We start from the raw sequence: 14,299 nt of genomic DNA on the forward strand, positions 1-14,299 counted from the left end.
TTGGCTGAAATTGACAAAGTACTTGAGGCGCATTTCCCACACAGAAGGTTGTGCGTGTATGGAATAAGCTACCAGAGGAAGTGGAGGAGGCTATTACGCTCAGAAAATTGCAAAGGTAACGGGGTGATTTTCTGGATAGAATGGGTTTAGAGGGATTGAGGGCAAATGCTGGAGAATGGGACGTGTTTAATTTTGGCTATGTGGTGGGCATGGACGTGATACACTGTAGTATCTGTTCCCACGCAGTGTAAACCAATAACGTTGTGTTGCTTATTACACATGCTTTAAAGGATCACTTTTTAGCATCGCAGTCTGTGGCACAATCATTCAGTCTGTTCGACTGCTCACGGGAAAGGTAGGATTTTGAAACACTGCCGAAACGAACGACTTTCCTACTTTTGCTCTGACTGGCAATATTCTGTGAAATTTTTCCAGATCCTCAATTGAAGATTTTGGCAGCTGGAAATTAAGTCAGAAAACCTGTTAATTCGTAAGGTACTGAGCGAATCGCAAAATAGAAAGCATTTAACAAGGAACACAAACAAAACTGGCAAACCAAATGCATGTTCAGACACAGCGAAGCATGAATGCTAAATGTGAAACAATCCGAGGGCATGAGGCATAATGTAATCTCACAACTAACAACAGGGCAATTCCAAACTACTCTTTCAAACATACTGCAGCCTTACTGCACCACCACTTCCCAGACAAAGCTGAAAAGAGAGAAAAAGCGAACATAATAAGAATGGGCCATAAAAAGCGAATTTCACCAATCACAGTCTCGATTAGATGACCTTTACCTTCCGATGTCTCCTGGACGGAAATGAAGGAAATGGGAGAAATGCCATAACATATGACATCGGAATTCTTGGGAACGATTTTCCCATTGGCCAGAAAACCAAACAACGACGAGTCGAGTCTCCGCAGGACCTTGTTTCACAACAGCGATGAAATAAAATTCTCCATTCCGTTCCAGTAAAAACTCAACTTGCATGGAAAACAAAGCAACATTAGAGCTGCTTGCGATTTTCTGCGCGGGAGGAGAACATGTTCATGACAGGACAGACACTTTAAATATTCAGCACATTCCCACACCGCAGTTTTGTTTTGAACATCAATATAACGGGGATCGAAACAGCATTTTAACAAGCTGTTGGAGTTGATCAGCATAAATGCCTATGACGGGATTCAAACCAGCAGATGAAAAGTCACATGAAAAGGGTTCCATGATCCCTGTCCGACTCGCACAGCTACTGACATGCGTCTGGCTACAATATGAATTTCGCAGCAGATAATGATAGCCCATCAATCCAGACAAAAAAAAATCAATGGTCTCTTGAGTGTATCTTCTCAGACTCTTTCAACTAAAAATGTCTCTGTGAGTGCGTGAGTATATGTTAGGTTAAGGATTGTTGAAATAACCATGAGCTGCTTGACTTTATTGCAATTTCGAATCTTGCTTTGCTAAATGTTTTCACTCATTGCTCGAAACAGGACAACTTTCACGATTACACGGAACATGAAACACACGGGACTACAGGGAAAATGCACAAAGCTGAGCAGGCCGTGTTCCACATCATACCGTGCAGCATAGTTTCAGTCACTGTGTCTGTTTCTCAGAATAATAGTCCCAAAGAATGTTCTCCACACTAAAACCGGAGGTACAGAATTCAAGAGGTTCTGTTAGCACCTCACCACACCCCCACTCCGGAAGAGGTGCTAACTGCCCTTGAATGCCTTTTGTTCTCGATGTGAAGAGCTCTCACGCCTGAGTCACCTTCACCTCTCTTGTTGCTGAGTGACTCACAAAGAAGGAGTTTCACCAGAGCTGCAACTGCCTCACTTTCCCACTCGCCCTGCCCGTTTACAGTTTCCTGCCCGTCATTGATTTAAGAAAACCAAATGAGTGCGATATCATTCTGCATCCTGTCTCTCGTTTCCGCCGTTTCAGTTCCAACATGGCTTAGATCTCGGGTGTCACCTTAATACCAGCGGTGCTTTGAAAGCGTAGGTCCAGAGGTTCCTCGGAGAGCATAATTTCTTTCATTGCTGTTGCTGATTGAATGAGCCACTAACGTGTGAACTGCTCCAAAACATGATTCAGGATCTCTGGTGCCAATTCTCGCACGTTGAATAACGTCAGACAACTTCCAAATGAGATCTTTCAGAGACGACTTTGGGCTACGTTTGACAGACAGACTAGTTCAGGAATCCGTAGTGTACTGTGACACCAGCGCATCAGCTTCTTCCCTGTCTTTGAACCGGTCGCCTGCGCAAGGAATGCAAACGCGGAACTGCTTTTTATGGAAGGATCAGAACACGGTAACTACACTCTCAAACAGAATGACTTATGATCAGAGCCAGGTTGGAGAAAAACTTTACAATGCTTTGCGCAGTAATTAAATGGAATTGTGCTACATTACATTTCACTACGAGAGCAGATTTGTTAAAGCAAATTCGAAGGCAGGTTTGTTGATGGGAAAGCAAGCAAGAAAGCTCAATTTTTGTCCATGTAAAGTGCTGCAATTGAAGAACAAAGTAGTTTCTGCCCAGTTTCGAACTGGGGACCTTTCGCGTGTAAGACGAATGTGATGACCACTATACCACAGAAACCAGCCGCAGACAAGGATGTCGTTAATGCTTGGACCGTTGGGCGAGGTGGAATAGGCTGGGACAAGTTTCCCTGCAGCGTAACGGCTGCGATATGATCTGATGGAAGGGTTGTAAACTGAGTACATTCGTGTTTTCCCTAAGCTGGGGCGAGTTGAAAACTCGAGAGCATTGGTTTAAGGTGATTTGGCAGAAATTGACAAAGTACCTGAGACACATTTCCCACACTGAAGGTTGTGCGTGTATGGAATAAGCGACCCGCGAATGTGGACGAGGCTATTACGCTCAGAAAATTGCAAAGGTAACCGGATGATTTTCTGGATAGAATGGGTTTAGAGGGATTTAGGCCAAATGCTGGAGAATGGGACGTGTTTAATTTTGGCTATGTGGTGAGCATGGACGTCATACACTGTAGTATCTGTTCCCACGCAGTGTAAACCAATAACGTTGTGTTGCTTATTACACCTGCTTTAAAGGATCACTTTTTAGCATCGCAGACTGTGGCACAATCTTTTAGTCTGTTCGACTGCTCACGGGAAAGGTAGGATTGTGAAACACTGCCGAAACAAAGGACTTTCCTACTTTTGTTCTGACTGGCAATATTCCGTGAAATGTTTCCAGATCCTCAATTGAAGATGTTGGCCGCTGGAAATTACTTCAGAAAGCCTGTTAATTCGTAATGTACTGAGCGAATCGCAAAATAGAAAGCATTTAACAAGGAACACAAATAAAACTGGCAAACCAAATGCATGTTCAGACACAGCGAAGCATGATTGCTAAATGTGAGACAGAACGAGGGCATGCGGCATAAAGTAATCTCACAACTAACAACAGGGCAATTCGAAACTACTCTTTCAAACATACTGCAGCCTTAGTGCACCACCACTTCCCAGAGATAGCTGAAAAGAGAGAAAGAGCGAACATAATAAGAATGGGCCATAAAAAGTGAATTTCACCAATCACTGTCTCGATTAGATTACCTTTACCTTCCGATGTCTCCTGGACAGAAATGAAGGAAATGGGAGAAATGCAATAACATATGACATCGAAATTCTTGGGAACGATTTTTTTTATTCTTCTTTATTCTCCCACGAAGTGTGGCCATCATGGTCTGAACATTATTTGTTGTTCATTCTTAATTCACCTTGAACTGAGTCAGAGGGATTGTATCGTTGAAAAGCACTGCTGTGAGTCTGGAGTGATATGTTGGCAGGTCTCATTAAGGTTGGCAAATTCCCCTTCCAAGGGACAAGAATGAATGGGCTTTCAGTAAATTAAAACTTTTTGCCTCTGTTCCTCTGATCGGGGTTATTATTCCAGATTTTATTCATCGATTTAAATACCAGCAGCTGCCATGTTCCAGTCTCCAAGTGTTGCTAGCCCAATATATCGCCACTACATTTGCTTTTGACACGAAGATTGGTGAGTAGCAGAAAGCATACGGGTCTTCAAAGAATAGAGAATAATATAGATAGACGGGAGAGTAGAGTGGAGAAGTGGCAGACGGAGTTCAATCGAGGCAAATGTGAAGTGATGCATTTTGGGAAGCCTAATTCTAGAACCAACGACACAGTAAACGGAACAGCCTTGGAGAAATTTGATGAGCGGAGAGATATGGGAGTTCAGGTCCTTTGTACCATGACGATGGTGGCACAGGTCGATAGAGCGATGAAGAAAGCAAATGGCATGCTTGTCGTCAGAGGACCGGGCTTTGAATGTAAGAGCTGGCAGGTCATGCAAAAATTGTAGAAGATTTTGGTTCGGCCGCGTTTAGGAATACTGTGCATATTTCTGGTCGTCAAGTTACCCAGTTGAAGTGGACGTTTACGAAAGGGTGTAGAGAAGGTTTGCGAGGATGTTGCTGGTATGGAAGATGCTTGCTGTGAAGAGAGGTTAAGAAGTTTATGATTGTTTTCAGTGAAAAAAAAGAGATTGAGGGGTCCTGATTCAGGTCTGTAAAATCTTGAAGGGTAAAGACCGGGTGTATAGAGCTGTTTTTTCCCCAGGTAATGGATTCAATAATGAAAGGTCTCACATTCAAGTTGAGAGGTGAAACGTTTAAGGAAAATAGATGTAGAAAGTATTTAGCACAGAGGGTGGTAGGTGACTGGAACACGTTGCTAGCAGAGGTAGGAGAGGCAGGCACGGTCGTTTCAATCAAGGTGCGCCTTAATAAATGCGTGAGTAAATGGGGAGCAGATGGAAACAGGTGCTTAGGAATTGGGTGATAGGTTTAGACAGTTGATTTTGTTCATCCCCGGCTGGGAGGTCCAAAAGACCTGTTCCTGGGCTATATATGTTCTGTGATCTTTGTTCTTCTTTGTTCACTACACTACCATCTCAATGCTACGTTGCTCCATCTCAGAGAATGACATTGGCAATTCCAATCATCTCAGAGGGAGTGAGAATATGACATGTGGCTGTGTTGGAATGAAACTGATGTACACTGTACTGGAGTGTTTGCTGGGAGCAAGAGGATGATGTGATGAAAAAACAGTTCTTACCTATCAAAATAACAAAACAGTGCATTGTTAAGGAAAATTGCACTGAATGCTTGCAATACATCGACCTCTCGCTTAAGGCTGCAGCACACTTCCACTGAGACAATCGGCAGTGCGGGTTAATGCTGCTGTTGTACCTTAATAATCTAATAACCGGAGACAAATATGCCCTTCCTCCCCACCTTTGACCAGGAGAACTCCCAGCCTCGGAATTTCATGCGCCTCTGTATCATCATAGAAGGACCATGTGCTCACCGATCGCATCACTGGTGCGACACAGTAACTTCACGTGCTCATTTCCATCCCAATTTCCCGTTTGATCTTTGCAACTGCACCATTGAATCTGGGTGGAGGAATTGGGATTACGTGATCCACTGTAGAAATGGGTACTTCCTTGTGTGGGGAAGCTCGTGTGGCAACAATCGTGAAACCTCATTACTGTTGGAACACACATTTCAATAATATCCTGCAGTATCCCTTGAGAATTTGATGTTTTGTAAAAATCTATCACCCTCACTCTTCAACATGCCGTTCTCGATGGAACTTACTCAGCCTCTTGAAATATCCAATTTGAATATACAGCCAATTCTGAGTTGTCACATGTCTATTATTGCTCGCCAAATAGTCCTGTTGTGTCTCTGCATTCTTCCTAACATGCCCTATGTCACTGTAGTTACTGCTTTTTTCAAACACGCATCTCTGCATGGCCCAGGGATCGTATAATGTTCAGTGTTGTGCGTTGTGGCCACAGGAACCTCGATTGAATCCGAGTTACGGCATGTAATGTTCTACCCATCTTAACTCCTTGTGGTACATGCCAAAGAAACACAGAAATGAATTAAGTGATTTGACATGAAACTTTCTCTGACATTATGATTTTTTCATCAAACCCCTCTCTCACACATCTCTCTGAGATAAATGTCAGAATTCAGACTCACCCATTCTTGGAGACTTCTCTCCCTCTCACAATCACTGACCTCCTTTAAGATCCCCCTCCCATTTCCATTACAATCATTTTCAAATTGAACCCTGTTCAGTCTGTGCTGCTGCGCTCCCTGTTGCTGGGTGAACATGCCTCAATCATACCATTGCGACCTTCAGAGCAGTCAATCCATTTCGATACCGTGGTTTTGAGATCAATGTTCAAGTAGCACCTTTTACTGGCATGGATCAGATATTATTGGAACTTCAGGCTCAGGAAAAGAACACAGGGCAGCACTGAGGAAAAGAAACTTTTTTTCAAAACGACCTCTTTCTGCGGTTTGCAACATCATTTGTTTCACTTGCTCATTCGGCTCTATCTAGACTATTGTGTGCATTTCTGCAATCACATTAGCACTGGCAATGATGCAGGGGTGATTTACCAGGACATAGTCTGAGGAAAAGAGCTCCTGTTATGAAGAGAGATTGGATAGACTGGATAGACTTAGAGAAGAAGAGATCGAGAGGAGACATAATTGAGATATAGAAAATAATCAGGGATACGGATCGTGTAGACTGAAACTAAAGTTTGCCCATAATGGAGAAATCACTCACGGGGTAATAGATTTAAGAACAGAGGAAGAAATATTTGAGTGAATGCGCAGACATTCGTTTTGAAACGGCGGGTGGTTGAAATCTGGAACTCAGTGCATGCAAAGGTTGGAGAGGCAGAAATCCTCATATCTTTTAGAAGTATTCCGATGTGAATTTTTGTCGACAAGACGTACAAGGCTGTCGATCAAGTGATTTAAAAAAAGAGTTTGGATAGTTAATCAATTATTGATTTCCAGTACTGATACATAGGCTTCTTTTTGCATTGAACACCAGGGCAATACCACTGCCAGTCACTGCGTGAGATTGGGTTCATTTCGCATCCAGGACGGGCGCTTGCAGCTTGCGAGGGCTAACAGGCCAGAAACCTGCATTCGATTCCAGAATTATGTGACTGACTGTGTGGAATTTGCACACTCCTTTTCTCATCTCTTCCGTGTGGCTTTCTTCCGGCTGCTTCAATTCCTTCTCAATGTCCAAAGATGTGCACTTCAGGGAGATGGCAAACAAAACCTGAATGGACTGTACAATCAAAGACAAAATCAAAGACAAAAGTAGGAATCGCAGCTCAGGGAAACCGAATGACCATTTGGGATCAACAGGCCATTCCTTGGAACACCTTTTGATTCGCAATGTTAACTCTGATTTCTCTCCAACGATGTTGCCTGACCCCCTGAGCTTTTGAACTCATTTCTATTTTTGTCGGTGGATCAATAATGCGGGTTTAGAAAGATAGGGTGAGGGAGTGTGAATCTCTTCGGCGGCACAGAGCAGACTCATTTGGCCAAATGGTTTCTGTCTGCATTGCGTCTAATTCCATTAACTCTGATTCTATAAGTTTTTTGTGTCCTTTTTTTAGTCTTTAGTATTTCACATCTCCCCTGAAATGTGGTTTGCAGAACAAAACAATGGACGTTTCGGGCATAAGCCACCAAAAAACCGTAACCACCCGCTGCTTGGGAAAAAAACACTCCATATCCTGCCTTGGGACCCTGCAACCATACGGGATAAATGTGGATTTCAACATCTTCCTCAATTCCCCTCCCCTCACATTATCACAGTCCGAAGCATCCAACTCGGCACATCCCTCCGGACCTATTAAACTTTTCCCCCTCTGACTTATCACTTTCTCCCTCGCCCCCATCCAATTAGCGCTTTTCCAGCTACCTTCCACCCAACCCCAACTGCCGCCCATTTATCTCTCCGCCCCCACCTACACGTCTAATTCCTGATGAAAGGCGTATGCCAGAAGCGTCGGTTCGCCTGCTCCTCAGATGCTGCCTGATCGGCTGTACTTTTCCCGCACGACAATCTCGTCATGGGGAAGATAAATCAGCTTAGCTCAGGCTCTTGATCTGAGACCGGAGAAGAGTGATTGCGGAAGAGTTGAAGGTGTACAGTAAGGGGATAGATACGTGTTATAGGAAGAAATTTCTTATGGAAAGTGTTTACAACCGTAGATAGACGTTAAATGCAAAGGCAGGATAATCAGAGGAGATATAGGAAGAACATTTTCATTCTGAGAGTGTTGTATAATTGGAACTCACTGAACGTGTGGTAAAGCTATGAGTCATCAAAACACTTCAGAAGTATATAGCCGAATACTTGAGAAGCTGGAGCACACATGGATAAGGAGCAGGTACTGGAAAATGGGACGAAGACAAACAGATATCTGATCAAAGGTCGGAACACCATGTGGCAAATACCGATCAAGAAAGCATGGGTGGGTAAAAGCATGGATACTACTGTCGATCTGTTACAAGAGGTCTGTGGAATACTATACGAGCAAAAGGTCACTGTGGCAGGATGGGGCCACTGTGGCTGGATGGGATAAGCATAGTGGAATGCTCCTCCACCAATTAGCAGTGTCAGACTGGGGTTGAATGGTTACTATGACAGGCTGAGATAATAACAATTATTACCATCAGCCTTGCCAGCTAAATATCATCATTGCAGATTTGGACAAGTCGTGACAATAAATCTTTAGGACTTGACATTAAGTATTTAATTGATAGTTAGTAGCGTCAGTCTGCTTGAAACACTTGTAGCAGAGAAAAGGCATTAAATATTTAATCAGCTTGGGACAGGAAAACATTGTGGTAGATGGGGTAGCGAAAAATCTAATCATGACAGGTTAGTCTGGGCTGTAAGATCATTGCAGCAGAGGTGGCAGTAAAATACATAATCGTGACAATAGAAAAACCCTATCGGCAGAAGTAGAGCGATAGTGGTTTATTGGATACTTGGAGTGAAATAATTCTGACTAACACAGTTGGGCATCCAGGTAAGCTAACAAAAATATAATAAAAGAAAAGGAATAAAGAGTCATGGAACCTGAGTTTCGGGTCGTTCAAGAAATTACTTTCTGAGTGTCACGGTTTTTTGTCTGCAAATAAAAGATCTCATTGAAGAACTCCCCTGGAGATTTCTTATATGTTCTCGCTGACAGCCACAACTTTGAGTACAGTAAAACTGTGGCTAGCGCGGCTCGGTGGTGCAATGAAAAGTGCGTTAGATTTCTACAGCATTGTTAACGTTGCGATAGAAAGTTTGTTGTTTTGAGTTCCACCAGAATTGGAGTTTAGATTTCAGCTGATTCAATTATTATTCTGCTGATTCATCGTTAATTCCCGTCGTCTGGGGTTCTTGAAATTGCTGTTTAACACAGAAAATTCCTTACCCCCTTGTTGGTGAGTTTTGACGGAATCATATCATTTGAAGCATGATCCGACCAGAATGAAATGCTAACCCAGGGAACCTACAAATTTCGTGCAGAAACCCACTGAATCTAAACGCATTCCCTTCCAATAGTTGCGCAGGCATCATCGATTGCTTAAATGTCTTTTTCCCTTTGGGCGACATGCTGCTGTGGATGGGTCGGGGAAAGATATCGATGTATTTGGTCAGTCATAATGATGTCAAATGGCGGGGTAGGACCGGTGTTTGGAATAGCGTCCTCCTGTTACTCTCTGCCAGTGCTGTTTCTGACAGAGGGATTTCAACAATAACATGTTGAAGTGTGGATCTACACCAGGGAATATCAAGGTCCTCCCATTTACCCTACCGCTCTCACACCCAGAATGGTGAGCTCCTATTGCAGCTTTAGATCAGACAATCGAGGATTCTCCCAGGCTCTCTGTCAGACTGCATGCTCCTTCACACAGGTTTCCAACTGAACACTTAGAGCAAGCAAACGTGGGCATTCAGGGACAGATTACCCCTCTGTTTTGCTCAGTTCTGGACACGGAGACGTACATGAAATTCTGACATTCTGAGTCTTACGGTGCATTCTTCCTACTTTACAATTTAAACTGGAATTGAGTTTATTCTTGTATCACACTCTTACATCTTCAGTGTTCATGGAAACCGTGCAACGTGATCATGGATGTAGGAATGGTGAAGATTGTTGAAGAATGCAGTGTGCTTCATGTTACCAGTATGAACGTTCAGAAGTTTTATTGATTCGAATCGAAGCCGATCGAAGGAAAGGCCTGGCGACAACGGCAAAGTAACATTGTCTGTAAACATCGCAGGAACCAACGGAAACCCATTTTTCAATGAAGTTAATTTTGTATATTTTTATGTGTCCCCTTCCTGAACCTGATGCTTCAATAATCACAGTTCCATGTCAGTTTCACCTCGTCTGCGTTAGCTTTAATTTTAGGACCACAGCAAAAGTAGAGCAGTTGAGTTAAAGTTCCTAAGGTATGAGTACGGCATGTGACCAGCTTGCTGTCTGCGGCTTCAGTCGCGCAGCTGTTTCACGCCTGCCTCTTAAAGGTGCGAAAATGTCACGGTCGTAAGTTCAATGCTTATCTAAAGATCCTGTTACTGTCATTGACAAGGGATTATTAGTGCATCATACTAAAACGCAGTTAAAATCAACGTTGAGTAACGTCGCATTTATTTGAAAACTCCAGTTTCACATTTCTGTCAATTATTATCTGAAAAGCTGCAAATATTACCCAACGTGAATTTGCATCTGTGAACAGGGAAACAGAGGTGAAATTTTAGCTTAATGATTTTCTCTGATCGCTCATCCTGCACAGGATTACATTCTGGGAAAGTCTGTTTAACTCATTTTATGTCATTCCATTTCCCGCAAACACGCACAGCTCATTATCCAATCAAAAGTATTAGATTTATCTGTTTGGGGAGTTTGAATGATGTCAGTAAGTCTGGCAAAGGCACAACAAGTAGTTTTGCGGTTGGGAGGAGCAGAGGGTGAAAACTGGGATAAGGTCGAGTCTTGTCACAGGATTTTTTAAGCGGAGATCAGTGAGTATTAAATGGACACACTCTCCTTTCGAGTGATTGTGACCAAATATTCAAGGCAACAGATGGCAATGACAATGATGTTTTACATCTACAGGCCAAACCTTACACACTGGAGGCACCATAGTATTACAGATCGGGAGAGCGGGGTAGTTGATGATCCTTATGCAAACCTGACACAGTGAGAAAATTAATCCCATGCTGTTGGTCTCACTTTTCTCATAACTAGTTCGTCAGTGGACTGAGCTAACCGACTTCCATTCAATGCAGAGCCAAACCAAACAGCTCAGTGTATTTACAATACATAATATTTCATGTAGAATGAGCTGCAACACCTATCAACGCCAGCAGCTCTTCTCATACTTAACATTTTCAGTTTCAGATATTATGCAATTTCTTTCCGATAAATGTTATGCACTTCGAGAGTATGCCCCTTTTGCCTCACCATCCAGGCAGGCCAGAATCTCTGTCGCTGTTAAATTCACTCCCTGATGAAATATAATGTAATTAACTCCTAAAATGATTTTATTTCTGAAAATTCATCTCCGATTTCAATAATTCTCAGAATAAAAATAAAATCTGCTCCAACCTTCTTCATCATTCCCCGTTTGTTCTGAAACTCGAACCTCGAGTTTCAATTCACCTAAACGAAGGAAGTTCCCTCAGATTTACCCTTACCAACGTCCCATCAGCTGGATAACCTCCATTCAGACACAACTAAGTCTTTCCTGATTTCTCCCGCATGATTCTTTATCTATCCCAACGTCCCATTAAATCTGCTCTTTCTTTTTCTAGTGATGTAATCTCAAAGTAACCGTCATGTATGTCTTTTTTATCGACTTTGTATCAAGTGAACTCTGACCGTGCCACTCCTAACGTCTTTTTATTCCAGTAAACACCACCGTGTCTTTCACCATGCCTTTATATCCCAGTAAAGTACAAACTGAGAAAGAATGCTGGGGTCCAATTCAACGCATGAAAACTCACCATAAGCTATGCAATCTTATTACCGACACAGAAAAGGTGGAAGCAATTTTAATTACAGCTGAATCGATTGGTTGCAGCAGCATCGGGTCAAATCCCTGTCACATACGTGACTGTTTTTCTTATATTTATTTATTCTCTACGTGTGCTGAAGTAACACAGTGAGGGATCAATGCCTGTTGTCAGACGCACATGTAGGGGCGTATTAAATACTGAAGTTATGAGATCCACGCAGTTTTTATTAGCATATACCATTCACTGTTCGAATCTCAGGCTCAGGAATTTGACAGAGAGCGAATTTGAGCGAAAGTTGAGCCGGGGAGTTTACCCCATTACATATCACGAGTTTATACGGTTGGTTTGTTGTTCACCTCATTTGTGTGTTTTGCATCATTGAGGATTTTGAAGTTGTCCTCTTTCTACAAAAGGCCCGTGCTTTTGCAACATTGTACAATAGATGCAGTACAATACCAGCCGATGCTGATTCAGTCTACTTATCCAGATATTGACCCCTGGGAACAGCACTGTGCACGCTCCTCGATTCTGGAAAACAACTTCCTCACAGATAATGTTACATTCCCGCTCTCATGGCTCTTTTCATTCCTTCGGTTTCTGTTTTGCACGTAATCCGATTCAATAGATCTGTGACTGTGTCATTTCTTTCCATGTGGTCAGATCTTGTGAACATAATATCACAGTGGGATTGGAAATGCTGGAACCAGTCGAGACTGTCAGCTCTCCCATATCCAACTTATCCCCAGGTTGTGTTCGATGATGCTCTGAATCGCTTCCTTGTCTTCCCTGTCACTCTGGGATGATGTGAGCTGTGAAATCTATGATCTGAACAGCAGGAAACGTGGAAAAATGTATACACGTCAGCTGCGTGAGCGATGGGACTCGCTGCAGTAACATCCCTTGCTGATTCAGGCAGCAGAAGCCTCCTTGTGACTTCGAGAAGCACAGATCCTGTTCCTGAATAACGGGGAGAGTTCTGCATTTTCTATCTATCTCAGTTCGCATTATTTGGACAAGGGTTCCGAAAAGAAGATGATTTTTTTGTGCATGTATGACCTCCCTTTTTTCCACCTTTCCAGAATTTCTATACTTCCCACTCCCGCCAGACCCCCACCCCGGTCCACAAACCCGTGTTTGATAGGGAGCTGAAGACCGCGTTCAAGCTGTTCCCCACCAACACTGCGTGACAATGGAGGATGAGTTCGACCAGTTATCAATGAAGACCGCCCTGTTCCGAGCAAACAGCCAGCACAGCCTCCTGGGAGAAGCGAGTCAGAATGGAAAGGACCTGTGTTGAAAACTCTGTGCTTCTTTCACTCTGAAACAGCAGAAGTAGCCTTAGTTAATCAAAAACAAAACTCACCTGATTTATGGTAACCACGTCTGACGCCATTCTGGCTCGTTTGTCTCGGGTGTGATTTTGCCTCAGACAGGTGACATACGAGCGAGAGGTCTCAAGTTCATCTTATGGATGAGTCTTCGAATTTTGCACACCACTTCATTTTTGACTGAGACGATATAATTTCGATGAGATCGAGTTCAGATAAAGATTCCAAAGCTTGAAAATATACACAAGCAAGTTCAAGAACCGGATCTTCTCGGCGTTGCTGCTCTGAGAAATGGATTGTCTAGCTTGAAATAATGCTGATCTTGCCAATGTGGATTTTGCCGAGGGCACATCCTATACGTAGTAACCTGAATTCCTGAGTCTGGTGAAATTTTGCTTTTCTCACGCTGTGATCTGCATGTCCTTGATTACTATGATCCGCCATTACCAATCACAGACAACGCTTTCCATGGACTTAGGTCCATGTGACTATCAATCAATCAAAGCACAGCCATTTCCTCATTGCGTGGAGCCAGCAGAGCGAAGGTGGACTGCATGGCCTCAGTCTGCAGTGTGACACATTTTCTGATTCTGACTGAAATTGCAATTAATACAACAGAATTGCTATCTGATCCCATTCCCTTGTTTGGGTGTTAAGCGCTCATCTCAGATCCAGCCTGCTCTCACCCAAAATAAGTGGAAAACTCAGGCACACTGTGATCACTGCAATCAAGGGATATCTTCACACCAACGTCATTGACAATTCCAAGATAAAGTTAGGACTACAGGTGCTGGAGATCCGAGTTGGTAGTGTGATGCTGGAAAAACACAGCAGATCAGGAAGCATTCGAGGAGCAGGAAAATTCAGTTTTCAGGCTTAAGCCCTTCCTCAGGAAAAGATTTGTGAGTTGGGGCTGAGACATAAATACAAGTGGTGTGGGGTTGAGGGGAAATAGCTTGAAAGCAATAGATGGATGAATAGGAGGGAGAACACAATAGGTCAGAAGTGGCAGTGATGGAATGGGTCGAGAGGGCGGTGGCAAGTTGAAGGCTT

At 43.1% G+C, this 14,299-nt stretch overlaps 1 non-coding gene across 1 annotated transcript; it reads right to left on the bottom strand.

Moving 5' to 3' along the window:
* Window positions 1–2,540: 2,540 nt before the first annotated feature.
* trnav-uac (transfer RNA valine (anticodon UAC)) lies at window positions 2,541–2,613 on the bottom strand. Its single transcript has one exon. It is a non-coding gene; the product is annotated as a tRNA-Val (tRNA).
* Window positions 2,614–14,299: the final 11,686 nt, after the last annotated feature.

This window comes from Hemiscyllium ocellatum, unplaced genomic scaffold (assembly GCF_020745735.1).
Source record: "Hemiscyllium ocellatum isolate sHemOce1 unplaced genomic scaffold, sHemOce1.pat.X.cur. scaffold_173_pat_ctg1, whole genome shotgun sequence".
Classification (NCBI taxonomy): Eukaryota; Metazoa; Chordata; class Chondrichthyes; order Orectolobiformes; family Hemiscylliidae; genus Hemiscyllium; species Hemiscyllium ocellatum.